At 39.7% G+C, this 7422-nt stretch overlaps 1 pseudogene; it reads left to right on the plus strand.

The window, feature by feature from the left end:
• The first annotated feature begins 5527 nt into the window (after nt 1-5527).
• Nucleotides 5528-6001, plus strand: LOC133775039 (mitochondrial import inner membrane translocase subunit TIM14-like; annotated as a pseudogene).
• The last annotated feature ends 1421 nt before the right edge of the window (nt 6002-7422 follow it).

Genomic DNA, 7422 nt, shown 5'->3' on the forward strand with positions numbered 1-7422 from the left:
ATCATTATTTGTTAGAGATACATCTAGTACTATCAGATATACTGAGTCATGTGGTCCAAGAGGCAAAACAGACTGTCCCACAAGGCCTCTATTTCTCCAAACACCTGTATCTTGATAGCTTTCCAAGTTATCCACTAAGTACCACTGCGTCCAATATCCGGAGTTCATCAAGAGTAGGGCTTCTTGGCCGGTGCCATGGCTCAATAGGCTAATCCTCTACCTGTGGTGCCGGCACACTGGGTTCTAGTCCCAGTCGGGGCACCGGATTCTGTCCCGGTTGCTCCTCTTCCAGTCCAGCTCTCTGGCCCAGGAGTGCAGTGGAGGATGGCCCAGGTCCTTGGGCCCTGCACTCGCATGGGAGACCAGGAGGAAGCAACTGGCTCCTGGCTTCAGATCAGCGCGGTGCGCTGGCCGCAGCTCACTGGCCGCAGCGGCCACTGGGGGGGGTGAACCAACGGAAAAAAGAAGACCTTTCTCTCTGTCTCTCTCTCTCACTGTCCACTCTGCCTGTCAAATAAATAAATAAATAAATAGGGCTTGTTAGTGATAGAAGGTACAACATGCAAACATTTCTTCTCTAGCTTGTCTTAGTTGACTAAGAATGTCACCAACTTGGGACACTGATTTTCCATGAATCAGTTTACTGCTTCCTCTCTTTGATGCATGTACTCACATATTATTATATTTACACTCCCTTTTATAAAGCCTAACAAAGACAATGTTATTTAGGGAATCAGGATGATGCCGTATGTAATTTCAAGATAGCCAATATATATATTGACAATTTAAATATATATAAAAATTTTATATAAAATACATAAATACATTTCATTTATTTATTTGAGGAATAGACACACACACACACAGAGAGAGAGAGAGAGAGAGAGAGAGAGAATCTTTCTATTGGCTTACTCCCCAGTTGCCCACAACAGCCAGAGCTGAGCAGTCCAAAGCCTGAAGCCTGGACCTGAATATGGGTCTTTCACATGGGTGGCATGGATCCAATTTCTTGACCCATCATTTGTTGCCTCCTGAGATGTGCACTAGCAAAAAAACTGGAATTGAAAGCAGAGCTTGAACTTGAACCCAATCCCTCTAATAACTGGATACTGGTGTCTCAAGCGGTGGTCTAATTGCTATGTCAAATGCCCAACCCTGCAGATTATATTTTGACAAAGGACAGGGTAGGGAACTTAATCCAGTGAATGTATACTTCATCTCATTATTTGCAATCTGTTTTTGAACCTCCTTAATCTAAATTACTCCTTTCTAGAACTGTTCTCTGAACTTGATCAACCAATAGCTCCTTTCTTTGGGAATCTTCCTCATCCCCAGTTCCCAGGCTGCTACATCTATTTCATCCTGACCCCCAGATACATTAAATTCTTCTTTTCATTTCATATTTTTGTTTAAAATGTATTGAATTCAAAGCTCAAATCATTAATGTAAACAAAACTTGTTTTGCTCTATCTTCCTTCCTTGAGGGAAAGGAAACATTAATCTTAAAACACTGTGAGGAGTTTTTCTAATGTAGTGAATAAAATAAAACAGGAAGACAAATTTCCATATTATACATATTGAACATTCATATTCTCCCATTGTTGATTTAAATATTTTCTTTGAAAAAAGAATAATTTTACAGAACAGAAATGTTCCAAGCTTTGGACTCAGTCAGCCAAATAGTTTGCAGCTACTTTCTGAACTTCATAATAGTTAAGTTATAATGTTGAGTTATTGCAAGAATAAATGAGATATATATAGAATTCATATATCACATGGTAGTATTCTTTACAAATATAGGTGTGTTCCCAATATTTATTAGAACTAATTATCAAAGTTATGATGTATATTTCTGTAAAAGAAAATATAAAGTACTTCAAAAAGCTAATAAAAACATAAGGTGAGTTTGGTTTGGTGCAAAAACATTGAAATCCATACATAGCTTTTTCCATAACTTTATGAAGCCCTCTTCTGCATGGATCTCAACATTTTCTCACTCCAAAACACACTTTTCTTTGAATTTCAGTTTTCACAAACATCTTGAAGTGTCATATACTTTTCTCTACGGAAAACAAATACTTATTTCATTCTCAAATCACTGTGAAACTATATAAAATTTGGTATTTTCAGTCTAATACAGAATCATAATCCACAATTCCTAGAAATGACACTAAAAAATTATGTCTAGTGAATGTGCCTCCTAGGATATCATTAAGCAGAATATATTGTCATAGCCCAGTCAAAAAAAAAAAAAAGAAAGAAAGAAAAAAAGCCCCCCACAAACCATCTACTCTGTTTGAAACAGAGAATTTAGTGCTCAGAATTGGCTGGCAGGGTGGTGCTGAGAAGTCGGTCAAGTCGCCTTGCGGAGATCAAGAGCACTGCTAGACGCTCTCTCCCCTCGGCTGCAGTTCCCAAGTGAGAAGGTAGCACCGGCATCTTCCCTGCAGCTAACTCACCTGTTATGATAGACACCTGTATCCTACATCAGAGGCAGGAATGAGGGCTCAAGTAATTGGGATCCAGTCACTCGTGTAGAGCCCTGGATTGTGCTCTTGGCTGCTGGCTGTCTCAGCCCAGGCTGTTGTGGGCATTTGGTGAGTGAACTAGTGGATGAGAGGTCTCTTCATATGTCTCTGTCTCTGTCGCTGCCCCCCCACCTCCAGTCAATAGATTAAATTCAAAAACAAAAAGAAAGGAAAAAAGGCAGCGTTTACTAGAGCTCAGAGGCCGATACAGATCATCTGATGGCTAGTGAAACCACAGTGGATCTTTCTGAGCCGCCCTTTGAGGAAGAAGAGTTGGGAGAAGGCATCCTTTCCTCTTCTAACAGTTGAAATCAGATTGAAGTCAGCATACAAGATAGAATGGGCAATGCAGCCTGTGTGAGTATAACCACACTCCAGGCACAATCAAGGAGTTCACATTAGTTGGCAAACATGGAGACTAGGTAAGCAGTTTCACATCCTGATGATATATTTGGGAATGTTTCAGTGTGAGACAGTGAAGATGGAGACCAAAAATCAATCAGTACATGGCTGAGAATAAATGTGGACACATAGCTGTAATCTTTTACTTTGATTTATTTATATTTAAGCAATGATTTGCTTTTCCAGAACTAAATACTAACATTCTTGACATTTTACCATGACTTAAATTACAAGGGGAATTAAATCATTCATCTTGATGTTTGGAAGTTTAGTATCTAGAGAACTATTTTTGTTTAAGATTTATTTATTTATTTGAAAGTCAGAGTTACACAGAGAGAGAAGCAGAGGCAGAGAGAGAAAGGTCTTCCATTTGCTGGTTCACTCCCCAACTGGCCACAACGGCCAGAGCTGAGCCAATCCAAAGCCAGGAGCCAGGAGCTTCTTCCAGATCTCCCACGTGGGTGCAGGGGCCCAAGGACTTGAGCCATCTTCCACTACTTTCCCAGGCAGAGAGCTGGATCAAAAGTGGAATAGCTTCACTTGGCTAATCTTCCACCTGTGGCACCGGCACCCCAGGTTCTAGACTCTGTTGGGGTGCCGGATTCTGTCCCGGTTGCTCCTCTTCCAGTCCAGCTCTCTGCAGTGGCCCGGGAAGGCAGTGGAGGATGGCCCAGATGCTTGGGCCCTGCACCCGCGTGGGAGACCAGGAGGAAGCATCTGGCTCCTGGCTTCAGATCAGTGCAGCACGCTGGCTGCAGCGTACCAGCCGTGGCGGCATTTGGGAGGTGAACCAACGGAAGAAAGACCTTTCTCTCTGTCTCTCTCTCTCACTAACTCTGCCTATCAAAAAAAAAAGGGGGGGGGGACAGCCAGGACTCAAACTGGCACCCAAATGGGATGCTGGCACTGCAGGCGGAGGCTGCACCCTGCTATGCCACAGCGCCGGCCCCCAGAGCACTTTTATAAAAAGACTATTATCTACTTAAAAAAAATACTGTATGGTGGCAAGAACATCTGACATGAGATCTACTCCCTTAACATGTTTTTTAGTGCACAATACTTTAGTGCTGCTAATGGTACAATGTTATACAAGAGATCTCTAGAATTTTTATACCTTACTTCACTAAAACCATATGCCCACTGATTAACAACTCCCCATGACATGGAAACCCTGTGTAGGAAGTGGTTAGAACTTTTGTACTGCCATGGATAGTATGGATACTTTTTCATATACCTGTGTATATCAAATACACATGTACACACACCTCAATAGCTTAGTTTAATCATTTGTATTTTAAGGGTTTTTACGCACACTCTCTAGTGTGTTTGGCATAGTTGTTAAGCTGCTACTTGGCATGCCCACATCCCATATCGGAGAGTCTGGTTTGAGTCTCAGCTGTTCTGATTCCCATCCAGCCTCCTACTAATGCATACCTGGAAAGTAGCAGAGTGTAGCTCCCTGTCCTTCATGTTGTGGACCCGTGGACTGAGTTCCTGACTCCAGGCTTTAACCTGACTCAGTGCTGTCTGTTGCAGGCATTTGGGAAGTGAACTAGCTGAAGAAGATTTCTCTCCATCTGTCTTCTTTTCTCTGTCTATCTTTCAAATGAAATGAATATAAATAAATTTAAAATATTGAAAAAATAAATTAAAAGTCGTCCCTGGAAAACACTTCTAAATTTACATAAAAATAAGATTTTGAGTACAACCTTTTTTGCTCACTCCATTCAATTAAAAGCAAAGAAAAACCCCAAAATAAAAAAAGAGGTGGAAGACAATAACAGTAACAAGAACAAAACAATAAATAGATATTCATATTAATGCAAATGCATCATTAATCAAAATTGAATTTCAGTGGTCTGAATACACCACACATAAAAGAAAGACATTGATGCAGGCATTTGGCTTAGTGGTTAGGATTCTGGTTAGGATCCCTGTGATCCGCATGAGATCATCTGGATTTGATTCCTGGCTCCAGCTCCTGATCCTAGCTTTCTGCTGATGTACACTCTGGGAGATAACTGATGGCTCTGGTAATTGGGCTCCTGCATTCATGTGGGAGGCCTGGATTGAGTTCCTAGCTCCCAACTTAGGTCCCAGCCACCTGAAACCATTGTGAACATTTAAGGAGTGAATCAGTCAGTAGATGGGAGAGTTTCTCTCTTTCTCTCTGTGTGTGTGTGTGTGTGCATGTGTGTTTGTGTCTCAAATAGTTATATATACACATGCATTTTTTAAATTAACATTTCTTAAAATATGTCAGAATTGATTATAATATGAGACCCAGTTTTGTGTTGTCTATAGCAAACTCACTTGAAGTATAAAGAATGATTAACGATGTACAATAATAACAAAAGGGTGACAGGGATAACTATATTTGTTTCCAACAGAGCATATGTCAGAGCAAGGAGAGTTACCTGAGGTTTCAAAGGGCTTTACATAATAATAGAGGGCCAGTTTCCCAAGAAGTTATCACAATTTTCAGTGTACATTCCTAACAACTGATGCTGTGCTTGGGCCATTTGTGCTGCTAGTGGTTGCTCATTGCTTTCTGCTTTCTGGTAAATGCAGTTGGTGCTTGTGAACTCTGGACTGGTATGAATCACATGCTTGGTGGAGTCAAGGGAGCTGAGCCTGACCCCATCACCAGTATACCTGTGGCAGTTTGAGTGACCATTGCTCCCACAGGATTTGCAGGCCATTATGTTTTGTAAACTATGAATCATATGCCACCTCAAGCAAAACAAGTTTATTCAAATCTACCAAAATCTGTTTTCAGTAGTGACTTTAACAGAAGTGGGTTTGAAATCAAGATGACAAAACAAGAAGTAGCATTAATTTTAGGTATAAGCTCTACTGCCAATAAAGGAAAAAATAAAATATGCTCATTGACAAATTATGTTCTTAAATAACTCAGACAAAGGAGATCCCATTCTCTAGCAACCAAAATAAGTGAAGCTAAAGATTTCCAAGAAGGTCAAGGTGAAAAATTAAGTAAATATATGGTGAATTTTCAGTTCATATTGGTGTATTTATATAAGTACCAACTTTTTATAATAAAATGTATTTGAGCTACAATTTAAAAAAATACATAGAGAAAATGGAAGCTTAAATTATGATAAGTGAAAGAAGTCAAGCTTAAATCTACATACTGTATTATTCCAATTCTATGACATTTTTAAAAAGATACAACTGAGAGTTGGCATTATGGCATAGTGGGTAAGCTGCCATAGCATATGAGTCTGTATTCTAGCTGCTCTATTGCTGATCCAGACACCTGCTAATGCCCTGGCAAAAGCAGCAGCAGATGACACAAGTGATACCTAGAAGTTCCTGGCTCCTAGAATCAGCTCCAGTCATTGTGGCCATCTGGGGAATGAACCAGTGGGTGGAAGATGTCTCTCTCTCTCTCTTTCTTTTTCCTCTCCCTTTCTGTCTCTCCCTCTCTCTCTGTAACTCTTTCAAATAAATAAATAAATCTTAAAAAAAAAAAAGACACAACTGTAGAAACAGAAATAAGGTGAGGATAAATAGTTGGAGCACAAAGGATTTTTAGGGCAGTGAAACCACTCTGTGATATAAAAAGGTGGATACATGTTATTACATGTTTGTATGGATCCATAGAATGCGCAACACCAAGAGTGAACCCTAGGATAAACTGTGGACTCTGGGTGCTAAGATGTGAAGATATGGGCTCATCTATTGTGACACATGCACAACCCTAGTGGGCCATGTTGATAATGGGAAGGCTATGCATGTATGGGAGCAGTGGGTATATGGAGGATCTCTGTCCTGTGCTCAATTGTTTTGTAATCTTAAAACTGATCTAAAAATAAACTCAAATTAAAAAAGACAAAGATGGATTTCAGAAATCACAATTTCCTACTCTTTTAGAAATGTGTTTTTGTGGGGTCTCACACTAGATCCTGGCAAGCATCAATAGCTACAGCCTGGGGCTTGGAAGAAATATGTATAAGAAAGCACATACTGCAGTCAGACATTGATTTGTTGATTCCAGATTTCACACCATTGATATTTCTTTACCTCTACAGAAACAGATTTACTGAGAGCAATTTTTGCTGAACTGAGTTAAGTTCCTAAAAACTAATAGCCCAATCTGTCATTTGAAAGTTAACATTATGCCTGGCTCTAATTTTTTAAAGTTCTTTGCCAGTGTCTTAGACATATCAGTATTTATCACTCAAGGGAAGATTAGAAATATATACCAATTACCTTTTTGACTGGCTTGAGCAAGTGTCAACCTCCATTCTTCTACTCCTGTTTTCCTCTCAAGAGAAAAATTACTGCCTCTCTAAAATGAACGTGTAATTTCTTCACATTCACCAATCAAAAGAAAAGGAGTAATAACATAGATTGATGCTCATTTTACTGAATACTAAATTGTTTTTCCTGAGCTCCAAAGAATAGCTGATAATTAACTGTCTTTAAATTAACACTTGAGAAATGCTTAGGGAAAAATAAGATTTAGGAT

Source organism: Lepus europaeus, chromosome 16 (genome assembly GCF_033115175.1).
Source record: "Lepus europaeus isolate LE1 chromosome 16, mLepTim1.pri, whole genome shotgun sequence".
Classification (NCBI taxonomy): domain Eukaryota; kingdom Metazoa; phylum Chordata; class Mammalia; order Lagomorpha; family Leporidae; genus Lepus; species Lepus europaeus.